The sequence below is a fragment of the Candoia aspera genome, chromosome 2, assembly GCF_035149785.1.
Source record: "Candoia aspera isolate rCanAsp1 chromosome 2, rCanAsp1.hap2, whole genome shotgun sequence".
In the NCBI taxonomy this organism is placed as follows: Eukaryota; Metazoa; Chordata; class Lepidosauria; order Squamata; family Boidae; genus Candoia; species Candoia aspera.
In genome coordinates this window covers 124,263,541-124,283,090 of record NC_086154.1, presented here as the reverse complement: position 1 = coordinate 124,283,090, position 19,550 = coordinate 124,263,541, and the positions used below count along the sequence as shown (strand labels likewise).

The window sequence follows — 19,550 nt, the reverse complement described above, 5'->3', positions numbered from 1 at the left end:
AAATAAGAAGAGGCTTTTCTTCTTAGAGCAATAATAGTATAAAAGTAACAAAATTAACAGAGAAAAGATACAGGAATACAAAATCTCCATAACATCAATGTTAGTTTAAATTGTTTTTCAAAAGGGGATACATCAATGAAGGGAAGACCAAACAATAACTATTAGCTAAAATATCTACACTGAGAGTCTATGTCCAATTGCCACACATTAAGGTGGGCAAGTGAGGAGGTTGAGTTTATGCCCTGTTAATAAACTTCCTAATGTTTTGCTACCACCAGAGGCTCAACAGACATAATTTGAATCCAGTTAAAGTAGCACAAATTATTTACCAAAATATGTCTGGCAAATGCTACACTGATAAATTAAACCAGACCAGAAGAAATAGCAGATTGAACTCCCTAGATTTGTTTTCACACACACTTATCCATGGCACCACTATGCCTTGATAACCCCAATTTCCCCCTTGCCCCACAACTTATTTTGTCCATAGCTTATGGGTGAAACAGCCTAAAATCATCATTAGGTGTGCCAGGATAAAAGTGGCTGTTTTTCCCCTTCAGCCAACATTACCCCACACCAGAGCTTCAGGCTGCATAAAATCTATTAACACCCTGCCACCCATTTCCTTGGAGGCAGAATGAGATGATGTGCTGTGAGTGAAATCACAAACGTGTTTTGGAAGTGTTGGAAGGGGCAGACATGATCCCCCTTCTAGTCACTAGCCAGCTTCCATGGCAGCCATGTCTCTCCCTGAGTTTGTCTTCTCTATTAGCCCTTACCTGCCTTTCATATCTGTAACTTTCCCCCTTTCTATTTTTGACCCCACCTTCTCTTCAGACTTCCAATAAGACAAGAGGACAGGAAAGCAGAACTCCACTATTCCGTAGGGGGGGAAAGAGAGGCTTTGTTAGTGCTTTTCCACTGCAGTAATAGTCACCCAGATTTCCTCTATTCCATTTGGGGAAGAAGGAGGAGCGTTTTCCACAATTCCATCTCAATAATATTCTCAAATGTAGCTTTATTGTAGATGCAACAGTCCTGCTTTTCTTCATTGCAGTGACCAGAAATTAATAAGGGATGTTGATTTAGGCTCTCTTCCTTATTTGCCAGTTTCCCTGTATTTGTCTATTTCAGTCACTTTCAACCACTATTTCTTACCCACAAAATGAGAAAATTGTTGCCCAGTGGCTAATTAGTTGGACTTCTCCAGCAACCCAGAATCTAGCTAGTGGAACAATCATGATGTGGTCTGGTTCCCTCTTCCCTGGGCCCATTTCTGCCCTGAGATTTTCCCAAATGTTTATTTCACATAAATTTAATTGGGGAGACGCTGAAATAAGAAAGGGCAGGCATACCAGCCAAGTCCAAATCCTGAAATCCAGCCCAAATCCTGAAATCAGACTCTTCCCATTCCTGTGGCAGAGCCTTGATGGATAGATGATTTGTGCACTGGTTGGGAATATGCTGAAAAGGAATGGCAGCAAACAAGAGGAGAAAACCAATTACCTTGGCACAACTATAGTCAACACCAGTCAGCAGTGGTTCACACAAAACACAACAGAAGCAGGGCTGGGATTGGCAATACAGGCACCAAGTTTTTATGCCTGCATGGTTTTGACTCAAGGATGGAAGGTTAGCATGTATCTCCACTGCAGGGAAACATCCTTAGAATACCAGTGCAATATCACTATAGATCTCAATCCACCCTACAAAATTATACTGAAATCTATACTTTCTGAAGAACAATATATGTTCTGTAGTAAACATGTGTTCCGAGCTATTTAATATGCTATATTTGTGCATCCAATTTGTCATATAGGTCAGGCCAATCGTTTTGCAATCCAGCTTTGAGTTTTTTCCTTGATGCGCAAGAGAGCCTTTCCCCATGCATTTCTGTGTATAAAGTGGCACTTTTTGTAAAGGGCAGAAAAAATTAGAACAAGTGCAGAAACTGTATAACTTAAGCTCTGTAGTACTAAATCCTAAAAGCTATTGCACCCGGTTCTTAAGATGCTGGACAGGTTTTGTGAATAACGCATGATGAACAATTTCTCCTTTTTGACTAGCAAGATATGAAAAGGTGGAAAGCTCAACACAGAGCACACTTAAATGAGAAGCTTGCCTTATATATTCAAATCCAGAATTACTCAGAAACTAAGCACATGATGCACTTTCTACAGAGCTTTGTAACTAAAGCAACTATTAAATAACTCTCTAATGCAGAGACAAAAGGCAGCACCAGGATTTTCCAGCAGGGCATGCTTAAACTAAATGAAACATAGATTCATTAGTAATTGCTATACTGATTAGAAAGAAACTAATGTCAAAATAATTCCTAATTAAATGTGTATACTTTGCCTTGGAATAAGAAAGAATAGAAAACCTCCACAGGTTTCCACCACGAATAAGTAGTTGCATTAAAGGGAGTTAAAAATGGGTGGAATGCCATTTAGCATCTCCATTTTGAAGGCAATTTGAAGTATATGCCCACTACAGTAGATTTTGTAGTCCAGACCCTCATTTCATGGGCAAATGCATGCATACACAGACACAGAGAACTAACTGAGATTGCACCATAGCAACAGCAGCTGCCTGGCTTCTTGGGCAGCACAGCCTAATATAAAGTCAGTAGTTCACTTCAAAATAATTTCAGGCTGGCCAGGAGCTTTCAGCTCAGTTGCCCACAAACTATCATAATTTACTGAGGGCGGGGGCTGGTCATGGTTTATTTGGCCCATGGAAGGTTGCCTTCAAATATACTAAGAATTTTTAAACAGTTTGTTGAACAAGACATAATGGTTGCATTTGTACTTCTTCCTAAACCATAGTCTTTAGTTTAGTGCAATGTGTGATTTGGTAGATCAGTAGCTAATGCCCTGACCATGTAAATCAACTCCTTCCAAGGTCTCCTCAATTCTTTTCAGTCCTCCACTTGGAGCATGGACATAGGAATAATGATGTTAACGTTATTCGAAGGGAATTTTATACAAAAATCTGGCATCAAGAAGAATAATGCTTCTGTCCAAACAAGACCTCAAAGTGCCTTTTACTTCTTGATGGGATTTATCCCCAGGGGTGTTTTTTTCAGCAACTAAGGCTAACATAGGAGAGCCAGTTTGGTATAGTGCTTAAGGCATCAGGCTAGAAACCAGGAGACCATGAGTTCCAGTCCTGCCTTGGACACAAAGCCAGCTGGGTGGCCTTGGGCCTAGTCACTTTCTCTCAGCCCCAGGAAGGAGGCAAGGGCAAACCACCTCTGAAAAACGTTGCCAAGAAAACTGCAGGGACTTGTCCAGGCAGTCTCTGAGATTGAACAGATTAAAAAAAAAAGGTTAACGTAAGAAAATACCAGTGAAGGAATAGTATAAAAAGTACTACTGAGTATAGTTGACACCTCCAAATGCAGCCTTCATTTCTCCAAGTTGTGTAACAGCAATCAGCTGCCTGTACATTCTGATTTATGTATATAAAAAGAGGAGAGACTTTCAATACAGTTTAAGATTACAATGATTAAATTCACACATAGTAAACCATGATTTAAAACATACTGCAGACACAAAATCACAGGAGATCCACAAGGAAGTTAAAGTCAAAGAGATCTGTTTGGCTCCTACCCTGATGATGTCCCAGAAGCCTTTAAAAACCAGGCTGTTCTCCCAGACCTTGGGGTAGGGTGCTTGGGGAGCTGCTGTCAGTTGCGCTTTATGTTATAGAGAGTGGCCAGACACATAGGATTTCTTTTCATTGTTTTTTGGTTTTTAGTGTAAGCTGCCCAGGGTCTTCTGGAGTCGGGTGGCCTCCAAATCTCATAAATAAATATTTCAGATGTTTCCTCCAGGAGTTCTCTGCAGTCCATGACCACCTCAGTGATAAATGAATTTGTGTAACCCATCACAAATAAAACTACAGTTTAAATTGGGATTAAGGTTGAGAAATTAATAAAATATACCACTTAATTTTAATAATCAAACTAATATATAACATAGGGATTCTCAAACCTGCAGTATCCCAATTACTCTCTGGGGCTCATGTAGTGAAAGTTTAATAGCCTATCTTCCTACTCTTCCTATGCAAGGCTGATCAATTTTTGTAAAAAAATGTGAACACTCACCCTCAAGTGCTTATGAGCCCCTGGAGGATCCCAACACAAAAGTTTGAGAAATCCTGCCTTAACCCGTTAGTTCTGTTTCTGGTACTTTCAAGTTTTGTTTTGTTTTGTTTTTAAATCTCTTCAATCATGTCCAATTCTCGGAGACTCCCTGGACAAGTCCCAGCAGTTTTCTTGGCAAGGTTTTTCAGAGGTGGCTTGCCATTGCCTTCTTCCTAGGGCTGAGTGGGTGTGACTGGGCCAAGGTCACCCAGCTAGCTTTGTGCCTAAGGTGGGACAAGAACTCATGGTCTCCTGATTTCTGGCCTGATGCCTGAACCACTACACCAAACTGGCTCTCTATTTCAAGTTAGCCATCTTTTAATCTTCTGAAATGTGTATACTGTACATTATGGAGGCAATGGACTTGATTTTCTGTAAGTTGTGCTTCTTAAAAGATGGTTTCAAGTTAGCCAGTAAACACATTTTGGAAGCCAATTTCCCTGCACAATCATTTATCAAATTTATCTCCAAGTAAAAGAGTACAACACACTTTCAATATATGTCACAGCATGAATCAATGCCACTGACTTCAGATTTGTACATTTCTGGATATTTTCAAGCCATGGTGAGTGGAGCAGGAAAGAGGGAAGGGAGCGCACTCACAAAACCTTTTTCAAACTTCTAGGAAGATGAAACTTTGGTGAAAGTGAAAAATATAATAATGACTTATCAAGTCCCCACTCCCTCAAATTAGAAATAATCCATTCATTCTTAACCAACTAATTAGCATTTAGCACATAAAGTAGCACTGTGAAATAGTAAATAAAGTCTCTCTTAAGCTGTATTTGATTCTTGAAGACTTTATGGGCATGCCCATGCAGTTTTCTATATTGTTTCCATGTTCTGGAATGTTTTTCAACTAGCCAGTCTAGCTTACACCATTGTGATTTCCTGATGTCTCACATTTAGATGTTAACCAGGCCCAGGCCTCCTTAGCTTCTGACCCAACAACGTTGCTGAGGTATTTCCACATGCTGAGATGAAGCACCAATACAGTAACCATAAATACTGTACGAATAACTGTAGCTGTATATTTCTTCATCTTATGCCACATCCCCAGATTTTTTCACTAGTTAGCAAACAGTCAAAAACAACATGAATTGAATATGGAAAGCTTAGAAATGCTGTGTAGATGCTAAGGAGGTATGTTTTATATTCTAAAGTCATACTTTTGAAAAGATGAATATGATTATAGAACAACATTTAATAAAGGACCAAAACTGGTCTCTAATCAGCTGATCAAATCCACACCACTGGTTCAAGACTAGCAACAATAAAAATATAGCAGAAGAGAGGCCCCAACTTTCAAAATGCAATACTAACAATTATAACTGAACAGAGGACAAGCAACTGATACAGCATACTTCTCTTATTTTAGGTAGAGAAGAAGTAGTTGCATGGTTGCATTCTCAGGTTTTTATTTATCTTATGGAAAGTCAGTTACCAAATGATTCCTATCTTACTGTACTTTCATGCATATAAATTATGAATTATGAAATATAAATTGCTTCACTGATCCAGTTTGTACTAGACATATATTCTGTAAAGGGTTAACAAAAAAGAAACAATGAACACGTTTTATTCTTGGCTGTTAAATGAAATTTGTTTTTAAGAAGTGTTTTGATTCAATATTAACAAGAAGTCAATTTCTTAAAGAGTCTATCACACCTTCCTCTCTTTATTTAAACCCAATAAACAGAAAATCGCCTCTAAAAAACTGACTTCTTTAAGATGTACTTCGTGTAGATTAGGATGGGTGGGGAGTATTCTTCATGCGAGTACAAACCTGCAGCAAATTCCCAACATCTCAAAAGATGCCCATGTGAAATCAAACCTCTAAAGCCTTTGATGCAGATTTTATTATCTGCTCAGGTTTATTTTGTCCAGGCAGCAGAATGGCCTGTACCACTTTAGATTGCAAATGTGGAATCCCCTTTCCTTAACGAAAAATATTCCAAGGCAAGTAACCACAGAGAGGGGCCAAGCCAACAATACAGTATTTTTTGCTTTACTTATCAAGAAAGTTTTTAAAGACTGCTTCCCCTACTTCCAATCGAAAGAAGCACAGTTCAGTCTGTAACTCAGGCTTCTACGGGGCCGCAACTGGGGGGGGGGCAAGCGGGACCCGTGCCCCAGGTGCCACACGGGGGGGAGTGCCAAAATGGGCGCTGGGGGGGGCGCCAAAATGGGCGCAGAATCCATGTTTGCCCCAGGTGACACAGACCCTAGTTGCGGGCCTGGGCTTCTAGCACTTCAGTCTAACTTCAGTAATCCTAGCAAAGCTAGGCAACGTTGCTTGCTTCATCATTAAATTATACTTACTTCCTGCTGTGGAGCAATGCTTTCAGGCTTCTGCAGGAGTAAATAATGCTATAGAATGTTTAAAAAAACATGGAAGGAAGGAAAGAATTAAAGAACTCCACTGAAACTACCCAGTCTGAATAAGATCAGAGCATAACACTTTTAAAAAATTAAACCAAAAGGAGACCCTTAATGACTCATATGGACCAGGTCCTCATTTTCTTAAAGTTCACAGTTAAAAGATTGAGACCTAGATGTGTGGGTTTATATTTCACATAAACTTCTGTTCACAACCCATTCAAGAAAGGGCAACCGCATGAAGTCTAAGGACAGAGACCACACACAAGACGGTTGTACTCCAAGACTTCAAGATTACTTATTGAGAATCATCTATTTAAATTGGCACCATCCTAAAACTATAGAAACGTTTCCTGAAAAGTGCATTGCTTCTCAGATATTTGTTCTCCGCTCAGAATTCTCAACTATACAAGAAATCATTGCTGCAGCTTTCTTTCAACCTAGATACCATTTCACCATGTAACAAATTATCTATGGCAAATCTTTTTGGATTTCTAACTCTCATTAGCATTAACTAGCATGGCTAAGGTCAAAGAATTATAGAAGATGTAGCCTCAAATGTATGGATGGCAACAGGTTGCCTATCACTGATCAGCAGTTGTATAAGCACTTCAAGCATGAAGGGGGAGCTAAAGCTATTTTCACAAATAGTCTTTCTCTGAATCCCTCCTATTCCTTTTGACACTGAAAAGAGCTTCATAAAAGCTTGGGGTATCACACAGAGGTCAACTTAACAGAGGAATCAGTGATAAATCACACAGAGAGTTTCCCATTCCTTTAGGCGTACCTGAAGTACAGTTTGTTTGATCCTAAAATGTTCAAATAAGCCTTCTGTATTGTTATATTTGGGATGAGAAACAAGGAGTTGCCTGTCTGCTTCCTAAAGGAGCACTAAGATGACCACATCATGTTAATATTTAGAACACGGCATACAGAATCAACCTTTTATCCTTGAAAGCTTCTTCGGCAAGACCACATTTTGCAGTTCAATATTTTGTGCTGGATCAGCTCAGCCCGTTTCAAAATTACAGCTACAATATTTCACAAGCAAGGAAGATGATTCATCCTTAAAAGATAAATGGGGTAATATGTTCCTATGCAGAGAAACCAAATGCAGGATTAGTTGAGTTTGTAATCTCACGGAGATCCATAAAGTTTCACTAAGCAAGGCTGAGATTGCATCTGTGGAGCAGTATTATTTCATTTGAGAAGACTTCAGGAACGGAACATTTAAAGATCTGAAATAATTACACTTCCTCTCCCACTGTGACCATTTGGTATAAATTATACAGAACATGTAGTCCCATCATGTGTTGGGAGTCAGTACAGACCCCAGAAAGACACACTTCAGAAGGGCTTCCCTGTATACAAAGATCAGTAGAGTGTCAATCATTCATATATTTCTTAAAGTTCACTATGGCTGTCTTAAATGCTCCATGAGCTCCCGAGGGGCCCCATAATCTCCCACAAGTCATTTGACTTAGTACATACAACTTTATTTCATTTGTATGTACATGTACTTACTCATGAGGAAATACCCCAAACTGAGTAAGAAACAAGTCAATTCTACTCCTTTCTCTACACTACTCACTATGGTTGGGAAAAGCCAGCTCCTGTCTTTTTTTTTGCTGAAATTTTATTCAGTACTTTTTAGAGCTGAAACTAAGAGTGACCAGGTAAAGGTTTCCCTTGACATTAAGTCCAGTCGTGTCCGACTCTAGGGGGCGGTGCTCATCTCCGTTTCAAAGCCGAAGAGCCGGCATTTGTCCGAAGACACTTCCGTGGTCATGTGGCCAGCATGACTAAACAGAACGCCATTACCTGCCCGCCAAAGCGGTACCTATTAATCTACTCACATTGGCATGTTTTCAAACTGCTAGGTTGGCAGGAGCTGGGACTAGCAACGGGAGCTCACCCCGTCATGCAGATTCGAACCGCCGACCTTCCGATCAGCAAGCTCGGCAGCTCAGCAGTTTAACCCACAGCGCACAAGAGTGACTACACATCAGATTATTTACATTCCAGTTACAGCATTACATTTCCAGATATAGTCCTAAAGTGGAATTCTTATATTGTGATAACCCAGATGTACCTTCCTGAATCATGATTTTCTGAATACAGACAATAGACTGGGTTCTTACAATATGTTAAGTCAAAACCAAGTAATCACATTATAGCTTAGTGTGATGTACCAGGTACAGAAACCTTACTTAGATCTTATAACATGTTACATTGCTGATGCAAACATTGACTTCTATGGACACTAATGAGCAATCTGCATGCTTTTAGTTAATTTGTATGAAAATGCAATGACATCTGTTCAGGAGGGGAAAACCTATGGCCTTCCAGATGTTGCTGAACTACAACTTCCAAATATTGGAACCAGCACAAGTAATAGTGAGGGGTGTTAGGAATTGTGGCTCTCTAACATTCGGAGAGACACGCTTCCCACTCCTAACAACTGTAAAAGAAAGTGCACCTGAAAAAGCCATAAAGCTTAACATAATTTGGTCCACTTTCTAAAAATAAATCCAGACATATGCAGCACTTCTTTATATTTTTTCTCTTTGATCTGCTCTTCTTTTCTGTGAGAGAAGACTAAAGTGAAATTGTTGGCATTCAAACTTTATACTAATGTTTGGACATGTGGAGGAAGGAAGATAGTAAGACTATTATATCTGCTGCATATCAGACAGAAACACCAGCACATTATTTATCAGCTTTTGAAGAGTCACTTCATCCAAAAACAGATTTTAAAGTTCTCTTGAGAAAAAGAGGCACGCCAAACAGCAAACAGGAACATCTTTCCATTTCAAATGTATCTTGCCCAAACCAAGAAACCGATCATTTACTTGGAAGACGATATCAAGTGATCTTGCTTATTCTCAAATTCTGCATGTGGCGGCTATATTTAAAAGCTGCAGTAAGTTTAATCCTCAGCATGTATCAATAAATTTAAAGAGCAGGAGTCACAACAACACAAGTAGTACAATTAGCATGAGCCACTCAGTTCAGCAGGTGGCTTAGTTCCTCAAGATCTTTTCAGAATCACATCAGTATATTTGAAAGCTACGCCATCACAAAGTTAGTACTGAAGCAGAGACTGCTTCCAACCAGTTCAAACCTCTCCATCGTAACTAGGTAGAAAGCACCAAAACGTTCTACACAGTGGTTCATTTCAACAACACAGCAAAGGCATTCAGCAAGGCCATGAATTTACCACCTGTTCAATCCTAAGGCATATGTGTACTACTTATTACTATGTAAATGACAGGTGCAGGTACAATTTACATATCCTCCCACAATTCAATGCCAAGCTAATAGTAATGCATACGGAAAGATGAGGGTTACAAAATCCTGAATAAAGAACTATTCTGGAGTCAGTAAGAAACAAATATAATATTCAAAAATGAAACAGAACAGTGCCACTAAATTGCAAGAAGCATTGTTAAAGCCACTTTTTGTTGTCATTGTTATGGAGATATGCAAATATTTTGACCTTGGAACAGGGTCAAAATATTTGAATTTTGGATTTTTAAAAGGTTATTCTGACCTCACTGCAAATGTTCCAAAGACAAACAAGGACCATTTCAAGGTCAGCACTTTTGGTAAGGTCAAATAGCTGTTTCAACATTTAGCACACCTTTCATTGTTAGTTAATGAAGTCAATATTGGAGTGAATTGAGGATAAGAGTTAATATTCTGGTTCTGACAAGTCAGAATCAAAATTTAATGTCAAGATCTTTCCCCAACAATGAAAACTCGGCCTTTTGCAAGCTACTTGTTGTGTGGGGGAGGAAAGGAAGGGAGGTCCCTTTGATTGCAAGGCTCTTCTCCCTACTGCAGTAAAAAATGATCATGAAAACCCCAAGAGCTTTTTTCAGTAATGCAGATTTACATTTTCTTCTCTTGAAAAGGGGGTGGGGGTGCTATAAATTAATCTAGGAGGGAGCAGTATATATTTATATTTTCAGCCACAGCAAGCAATACTTTTGATGTGAGGAAGCTAACCAGCACAAATGTAATCAAATTAATGGAAATAATAAGGCTTCTTTTTCAGCCACTACTCCAGTCACACATCTAAAATCATCTGATAGTAAGACAATCTATGTTTTCCACTTAACTGGTCCCACAGGGAACAAAGTTTCTGATGCACATATTTTCATAATATATTGTTTAGCCCTGACAGAGCCATGGCACAAGATGTGCTACACCTGCAAATTGAAAGCAAGTCACTTCCGTTCATACTAAGCTCAGAGTTTTACACAAATATGCACCTGTTGCCAGCTTGACTTCTGCTTTTTTATTCTACTCAGGTTGTGATATTTGCCAAGAAAGTAATCTTACTCTATTATGGAAAGGTGCCCTTCCAGAAATGTTTAGGGTTGAATGGTATCTTGAGCAAAGATCACCCCTTTGTATTTTTGCTCCAAAACAAGCAGCTGATGCCCAGGAAGCACGACATAATCCAGAACTGCTGGCTGTTCTTCCTATGTCGTAAGGCCTTGCTTATTGCAGGGCTGGGCTACAGAAAAATTTTGGACAGGGGCAGCCTGGATGGCTTTGCAGGAAGTGTTCTTGATGGATGGATGTTTGTATGAAAAATGAGTCTGCAAAGGGACACAGAGAAGACTTGCTTTATCTCTCCCCCACATGCACCTTGGCAAAGAAAATTCTATTCTCGTAGGAAAGCAACCCACCCACAAAAGTCACATGGCATGGCATTCGCCTGTAAGTGCTCCCCCTCAACACAGTATTTCTCTCAGCCATAACAGCTACAGGCTTGATCTACACAAAATGCTAAGCTGAAATGTGACCAGCTAGTTTGCAGCTCAATGTGTTGTGTAAATCCAACCAGGCTGGTTAGCTTGGTTCAGTTAACCATGGGTTAATATCTTGAGCCAATACAGCTTTGTATTTTCCTTTATATATTGGATATTGTTGCAAAGATCAAATAATAGGGGAGTCCTTTTGAGAACTCTAAAAGGATAGGATTTTCCTTCAACAACTTGCAATTTAATAAACCAAGATGTACACATAAAACTATGCCATTATTTGTATTTATTTGTTACATTTACATACCGACTTTTCTCCAAATCCTCAAGATAACTTTCAAGGGCATCTTCCTTCATTTTATCTCCACTGTAACTGTTCTATAAAGTAAGTTGAGCTATTGACATCTCCGAGTTTTCACGGCAGAGATTGAACTTCAACCTGAGTTCTCCTAGTTGAAGCCCAACATCTTTACCATGACACAACATATTTCGCCGAAAGATAAACAATTCTTACAAAACACAACAAAGCACACTTTGACTCAGCACAATAAACCAATCTGGCCACCTTTAAAGTTCTTGGAAAGATCTTCCAGTGTCAGATTATTAGAATAGCACTTAGAAGCCAAAGCCCGTTCAATATAAATAATTACACAGGATTTATAAATCATCCTAAGCAATAAAATAGATGTTTACTTTTGGTTGTTGCATAAACCCAGCCACTGAGGTTTATAAATCATAGTTTATGGACCACCATGAATATGCAAACTCAGCCTGTTCTGGCCTCTTCAGTGTATCATGTTCAAATGAACCATGCCTTAGAGCAGACATTCACACACAGTGCGCTTAGCATCTTGGTAATTTTTTCACAGTGCCCCAGGCCAAAATTGTGAATTACCTTGAACTAGTCGTTTGTGTGGTGTCCAACAGATGCTGGGAATCATTGTGTTTCTCTTGAAAATTTAAAATATCCTGCAGCGCTCCTGTGAGTTCACTGAGGCACTCCAGAGCACCACAGTGCAGTTTGGGAACTGCAGCCTTAAAAGTAATGGGTGAATTCAACAACAGAGGTGAACAATTGAAATAAATGGGCCTTAATTATAATTAACTTCCCGTTGCTTCAATAGGCCTACTGTAAGTATAAACAAATCTGAATCCAGCATATACTGGAGTTCTAAGCCACAGTACAATTTGATTTGTTTTGGGGTTAATATACAGTACAGAAATAGGAGAACTTAACCTTTTGGTTTGTGCAAATCTAGCCACTTGTGATATACTAAACCATAGCTCAGTCTCAAACAGGTTCACAAAGCACTCATGCAATTTTCCTAGTTGTGATTCAGTTTGTTTTGCAAACTAAGACACTGGTTTACAAATAATGGATTACAGTTTATAGTTGGATAAACCCAGAAAACTGGTTTATTCAGTAATCCATAATTAGGCAAATCATGACATAGTATATTATGTGAACACAGCCTTAACACTGAACTTATCCCAAAAGAGAGACTTTAGCCACAATGGAGGGATGTTCATGTTCCACCAAAAACAAACCATATCACATGCTGGTTTAGCAGTGTGTAATTGCCAAAACTCCAGTCCTATGCAGAGTAATGCACATTTAAATACAGTGAAATAATTGTTTTAAACATTCCTTAAATGCTTCAGGTGAGAGCCAGTTTGGTGTAGTGGTTAAGGCACCGGGCTAGAAACCAGGACTGGAAATTCTAGTCCTACAGTAGATACAAAACCAGCTGGGCGACCTTGGGCCAGCCACTTTCTCTCAGCCCTAGGGAGGAGGCAATGGCAAACCACTTCTGAAAAACCTTGCCAAGAAAACTGCAGGGACTTGTCCAGGCAGTTGCCAGGAGTCAACACTGACGCTAAGGCACAAAAATAAATAAATAAATGCTTCAGAAGGCTCAGGTTACAAGGCTCAAGCAAATGTTACAAACTGTGCAAATCTAAATCTGATTTCTACAACATCTCTTGTAGAAAGTAGCTGAAAGTAGCTGATATTTGGGGAATTGTTCAAGAGCATACTGTCTTACTGATGTTGTGGAAAGAATTATGAAAATGTTAGTTGTGGTTTATTAACAAGTTCTGAAGATACAGTGCTTCCTGATTGCTTTGCTTGTAAAAGAATTTCAATCTGGATTTGCATATAAAATCAATTATTATAAACTGCCTGCTTGCTATAATCAGAAAGTATCACAATGCTTTATCTGAAAAGTATATTCAAAGAATAACTTGGATAAATAAACTTGCCTGATCTTCTATTTTTTTCTCATGGAAGTTAAACATCTGGCCTAACTCCAGAAAACAAAAATAAAATTTTAAGCAAACATCCAAGAAAAAAAATATCTTGCCTTCTAGCTCCTGTTATCAATTATCCTCCTCCACCAGCACTTCAAACTTGTAGCACCCCACCTTCTTCGGTAGTGTTAACATTTCAGAAAGTCAAATCCTAATCTCATTTAGAAGTCAGACTATCCTTCACGTCTAGCTCAGCTCCTGGTGCCTGCATGGACACACCCATACAGTTTTCTTGACAACGCTGTGGAAGGAGTATGCTACTGCCATCTGACATTTTTAACAGCTTTGGGATCTCCCAGTGGTCTCCTATCTAGGTCCACTGCTGCTTAACTTTTCCACAATCAACGAAAATCAGCTAGGTGCCACCTCTTGTATGACATTTAAGACAGAGTTAATCAGAAAACATTCTACTGCTGACAGAAGTTTCAAAAGCAGTCAGACTGGACAATTGCCTTAGGATCTCCACAATTCCCCACTATCTCCTTTCTGTGGTAGTGTTCACCCTCTGAACACCACTTTGGTAAAAAACAGAACGACCGCTTAGTGACAACCCAGACCAATTTAATACAGCACAAACTGTGCTGTTCTTGTAGCTGAAAGTCCCCACACTATTTGCCTGTAAATTTCAACGACAGCAAAGGCCAATATAAAAATAAAATCCTCCCCTGAGATTCTCACTATGAAAACCACTTTTCTTATCCCTAAAGATGGAGCCAGTTTGCAGGTCCCCTGCTTGGGGAGGGGGGGGGGGGAGATACATGTGGCCACTGATTCAAGTGCCAGTCTGTGCCCCAAGCCTTTCTCCTCCAACCAGCATCTGCTTAATTTCTCATCCTGAGACATTTTTGTTGTTTATTCGTTTAGTCGCTTCCGACTCTTCGTGACTTCATGGACCAGCCCACGCCAGAGCTTCCTGTCGGTCGTCAACACCCCCAGCTCCCTCAGGGACGATTCCGTCACCTCTAGAATATCATCCATCCACCTTGCCCTTGGTCGGCCCCTCTTCCTTTTGCCTTCCACTCTCCCTAGCATCAGCATCTTCTCCAGGGTGTCCTGTCTTCTCATTATGTGGCCAAAGTATTTCAGTTTGGCCTTTAATATCATTCCCTCAAGTGAGCAGTCTGGCTTTATTTCCTGGAGGATGGACTGGTTTGATCTTCTTGCAGTCCAAGGCACTCTCAGAATTTTCCTCCAACACCACAGTTCAAAAGCATCGATCTTCCTTCGCTCAGCCTTCCTTATGGTCCAGCTCTCGCAGCCATATGTTACTACGGGGAACACCATTGCTTTAACTATGCAGACCTTTGTTGTCAGTGTGATGTCTCTGCTCTTAACTATTTTATCGAGATTTGTCATTGCTCTTCTTCCAAGGATTAAGCGTCTTCTGATTTCCTGACTGCAGTCAGCATCTGCAGTAATCTTTGCACCTAGGAATACAAAGTCTTTCACTGCTTCTACATTTTCTCCCTCTATTTGCCAGTTATCAATCAAGCTGGTTGCCATAATCTTTGTTTTTTTGAGGTTTAGCTGCAAACCAGCTTTTGCACTTTCTTCTTTCACCTTCATCATAAGGCTCCTCAGTTCCTCTTCGCTTTCAGCCATCAAAGTGGTATCATCTGCATATCTGAGATTGTTAATGTTTCTTCCAGAGATTTTAACTCCAGCCTTGGATTCCTCAAGGCCAGCTTGTCGCATGATGTGTTCTGCGTACAAGTTGAATAGGTAGGGTGAGAGGATACAGCCCTGCCGTACTCCTTTCCCAATCTTAAACCAGTCCGTTGTTCCGTGGTCTGTTCTTACTGTTGCTACTTGGTCGTTATACAGATTCTTCAGGAGGCAGACAAGATGACTTGGTATCCCCATACCACTAAGAACTTGCCACAATTTGTTATGGTCCACACAGTCAAAGGCTTTAGAATAGTCAATAAAACAGAAATAGATGTTTTTCTGAAACTCCCTGGCTTTTTCCATTATCCAGTGGATATTGGCAATTTGGTCTCTAGTTCCTCTGCCTTTTCTAAACCCAGCTTGTACATCTGGCAATTCTCGCTCCATGAACTGCTGAAGTCTACCTTGCAGGATCTTGAGCATTACCTTACTGGCATGTGAAATGAGTGCCACTGTTCAATAGTTTGAACATTCTTTAGTGTTTCCCTTTTTTGGTATGGGGATATAAGTTGATTTTTTCCAGTCTGATGGCCATTCTTGTGTTTTCCAAATTTGCTGGCATATAGCATGCATTACCTTGACAGCATCATCTTGCAAGATTTTGAACAGTTCAGCTGGGATGCCGTCGTCTCCTGTTGCCTTGTTATTAGCAATGCTTCTTAAGGCCCATTCAACCTCACTCTTCAGGATGTCTGGCTCTAGCTCACTGACCACACCGTCAAAGCTATCCCCGATATTGTTATCCTTCCTATACAGGTCTTCTGTATATTCTTGCCACCTTTTCTTGATCTCTTCTTCTTCTGTTAGGTCCTTGCCATCTTTGTTTTTGATCATACCCATTTTTGCCTGGAATTTACCTCCGATGTTTCTAATTTTCTGGAAGAGGTCTCTTGTCCTTCCTATTCTATTGTCTTCTTCCACTTCCGCGCATTGCTTGTTTAAAAATAATTCCTTATCTCTTCTGGCTAACCTCTGGAATGTTGCATTTAATTGGGCATATCTCCCCCTATCACTGTTGCCTTTTGCTTTCCTTCTTTCTTGGGCTACTTCTAGTGTCTCAGCTGACAGCCATTTTGCCTTCTTCGTTTTCTCTTTCTTTGGGATGTATTTTGTTGCTGCCTCCTGAACAATGCTGCCAACTTCTGTCCAGAGTTCTTCCGGGACCCTATCTACTAAGTCCAGTCCCTTAAATCTATTCTTCACCTCCACTGCATATTCCTTAGGAATATTAGTGAGCTCATATCTAGCTGATCTGTGGGTCTTCCCTAATCTCTTTAGTCTGATCCTAAATTTTGCAAGAAGTAGTTCGTGATCTGAACTACAGTCAGCTCCAGGCCTTGTTTTTACCGACTGTACAGATGTCCGCCACCTTTGGCTGCAAAGGATGTAATCAATCTGATTTCGGTGTTGTCCATCTGGGGAAGTCCATGTATAAAGCCGTCTCTTAGGTTGTTGGAAGAGAGTGTTTGTTATGCAGAGTGAATTGTCTTGGCAAAATTCTATCAGCCTATGTCCTGCTTCATTTTGTTCTCCCAGGCCATACTTACCTGTAATTCGAGGTGTCATTTGACTGCCCACCTTAGCATTCCAGTCTCCTGTGATGAAAATAACATCTCTTTTAGGCGTGTTGTCCAGTAGGTGCTGCAGATCCTCATAGAACTGCTCTACTTCAGCTTCTTCAGCATTTGTGGTTGGGGCGTATATTTGGATCACTGTGATGTTAGATGGCTTGCCCTGAATTCGAATTGAGATCATTCTGTCGTTTTTTGGGTTGTATCCAAGCACTGCTTTAGCCACTTTACTATTAATTATGAAGGCTACTCCATTTCTTCTGTGGTCCTCTTGTCCGCAGTAGTAGATCTGGTGGTCATTTGATGTGAAGTGGCCCATTCCAGTCCATTTCAGTTCACTGACGCCCAGAATGTCTATCTTTAATCTTGACATCTCACCAATAACCACATCCAATTTGCCCTGGCTCATAGATCTTACATTCCAGGTTCCAATGGTGTGTTGATCCTTAGAACATCGGATTCGCCGTTCACCACCAGCACCGTCGGCCGCTAGCCGTCCTTTTGGCTTTGAGCTAGCTGCGTCATCACGTCTGGGGCTAGTTGAGCTCATCCTCTGTTCCTCCCCAGTAGCATTTTGACCATCTTCCGACCTGGGGGTCTCATCTTCCGATGGTATACCGACATATCTCTGGTTGTACTGATCCATTTAGTTTTCACGGCAAGAATACTGGGGTGGGTTGCCATTACCTTCCCCAGGGATCGCATTTAGTCTGACCTCTCTGTCATGACCTTCCCGTCTTGGGTGGCCCTTCACGGTTTAGCTCATGGCATCATTGAGGTGCTCAAGCTCCAGCCCCACGACAAGGTAACGATCCTTTGCTGAAGCCTGAGACATTAGTTTCACCCTAAATTTAAACTGCTGCTATCCATTGTGTTCTAGTATACAACCAACGTTACCTTACTAGGGATGGTAGGGGCTATAGCTGAGCACACCTGGGGAGCACCAGGTTAGGAAAACTGCTTTCCTAGATTTGTTAGTCAGAAAAGACGCTACCAGACTCCTGTTTTTTGCCACCCTAGACTAACACGGTCCTTTTTCTACAAAGCTTTCCCAGAAAAATTCATACCCCGACCTCTCCCCAAGGCTGCTCTGTTTAGAGATTTCCATTTATAAAGGCATCTCCTTACTCAACAACATCACAGCTGAAACCCAAATCTTCAGAGATTTCCTCCTGCGAAAGCTTTCACAACTCAACCTTCCTTACATTGGTTACTTCCCTAACACACGATGCGTGGGGGCAGCTAGGTTATTCCATACTGGGAGGCAGAGGGGCGGGAGCTGGGGAGAGAGAGAGAGAAGAAACACACAGCACGCAACCTTCTTTCTTAAGACTTCAAAAACTCAAGGGGGGAAAAGATAGTGGGGAGAAAAAAGTTCCAGGGCTAAAACAGGGTTGCCGGTAGTGTGTAAGTTTCTCGTAAATGTAAACAACTAGCTGCCTCCTCCCTGCACGGCTTCACGCACTAGCCGAAAGTCGGCTCAAAGTCTTGCCAAACCCCAAGCGTCGCCAGGAAGAGATCGTCTCCAAGACGGAAGGCTCAGACCGGCTTAAAGTCGAGCCATTCCCGAGGTGACGGTGCAGCGTCCGCCTCCTAAGAAGCCGAGGCGCGAACCGCGAGGGAACTGCACTCTTCTCACGCTCAGAGGCACACGCTTCCTCGCCGCCCAGACAAAAGGTCCAGGCGCCGTGAAAGAGGTTGCTCCCGGAAGCGAGTCGCGGCTGTAATGACCGATTCTGCAACTCACCGGAGCCACTTCTCCCCCCAACGCGGCCCCAGCCAATTTCCAACCCCCCGCGGATGCCAACCGGCTGCGCTCACCTAGGCTCTGCCTGCGCCGCCTGCCATGTGGACTCCCCGGAGGCTGGCGGGCTCCCTGCTTCGCGGCAGTATTGCCCCAGCAGCCCTAGGCCCAGGCAGCCTCCGCTGCCTCCGAGGCCGAAGGTCTCCTCCTCCCAGCAGCCCGAGAGAGGAGGGAGGGAGGCGGGCGAGCGGGCGGTTCGAGGAGCCTCAGCCCGGGCTCCTGCTGCCGCTACTGCACCAGGGCGGCTGCAGTTGCCTGTCAAACGCTGGCGGCCACCGCTGGCAGCGTCTGGCTTACCTCACCTGCGGTAACTCATGGCATCGCATGGCACAAGGCTGCCCGGGCGGCGTGGCGGGGCCACCGCTGGTGGCTTCTTCCTCCCAGCCGGTCCCCAGGCTCGCCCTGTCTCGTCACTGCCAGCGCGAGCCAGGCGGCAGCGCGAGGAGACGCGCGACAGGGACTGACAGAAGCTCCGAAGCAGCCCCGCCCGCCGGTGGGCCGGGTCTGCAGGAGAGGCCGCCTCCCCGGTGGAAGGCGCAAGGGAGCTGGGACGAGGAAGAGGGAGCCGGGGCAGCCCGCTGCCTTTCCTCCGGCGAAGGGGGCAATCCCAGCCTGGCCGAGAGCTGTTAGACGCGGAGTCTGTGGAGAAGGTCAGGCATCTAGGCTGAGTTCACGCAGATACCGCTCGCGCATTCACTAACATGCTTTGGAAACTGGAAGGGCAGGGTCGGACAACAGGCCTAGCAAACGATTCACTTTTAGGGTGTGTTTAGTGTGTGTGTGTGTACACAAACACATGCTGCTTTCTGCCCATAGTCGTCAAGGGTGTTTAGCGGGATGGGAGAACAGACGTAAACTCAAAAGGCCTGTTTAGGCATGTGCAGAGTGCAGCA

The 19,550-nt window shown here is 42.1% G+C and overlaps 1 protein-coding gene across 2 annotated transcripts in view; it reads right to left on the bottom strand.

Annotated features, from left to right (window-relative positions):
• The window catches only part of TEX2 (testis expressed 2), a 101,469-nt gene extending 82,374 nt beyond the window's left edge, over positions 1-19,095 (bottom strand). The window contains exon 1 of one of the 2 annotated variants that reach the window (XM_063293500.1): positions 18,960-19,095. The gene's annotated coding sequence lies outside the window, so the exon portion shown is untranslated. The other variant, XM_063293501.1, reaches the window with a different exon arrangement.
• Positions 19,096-19,550: the final 455 nt, after the last annotated feature.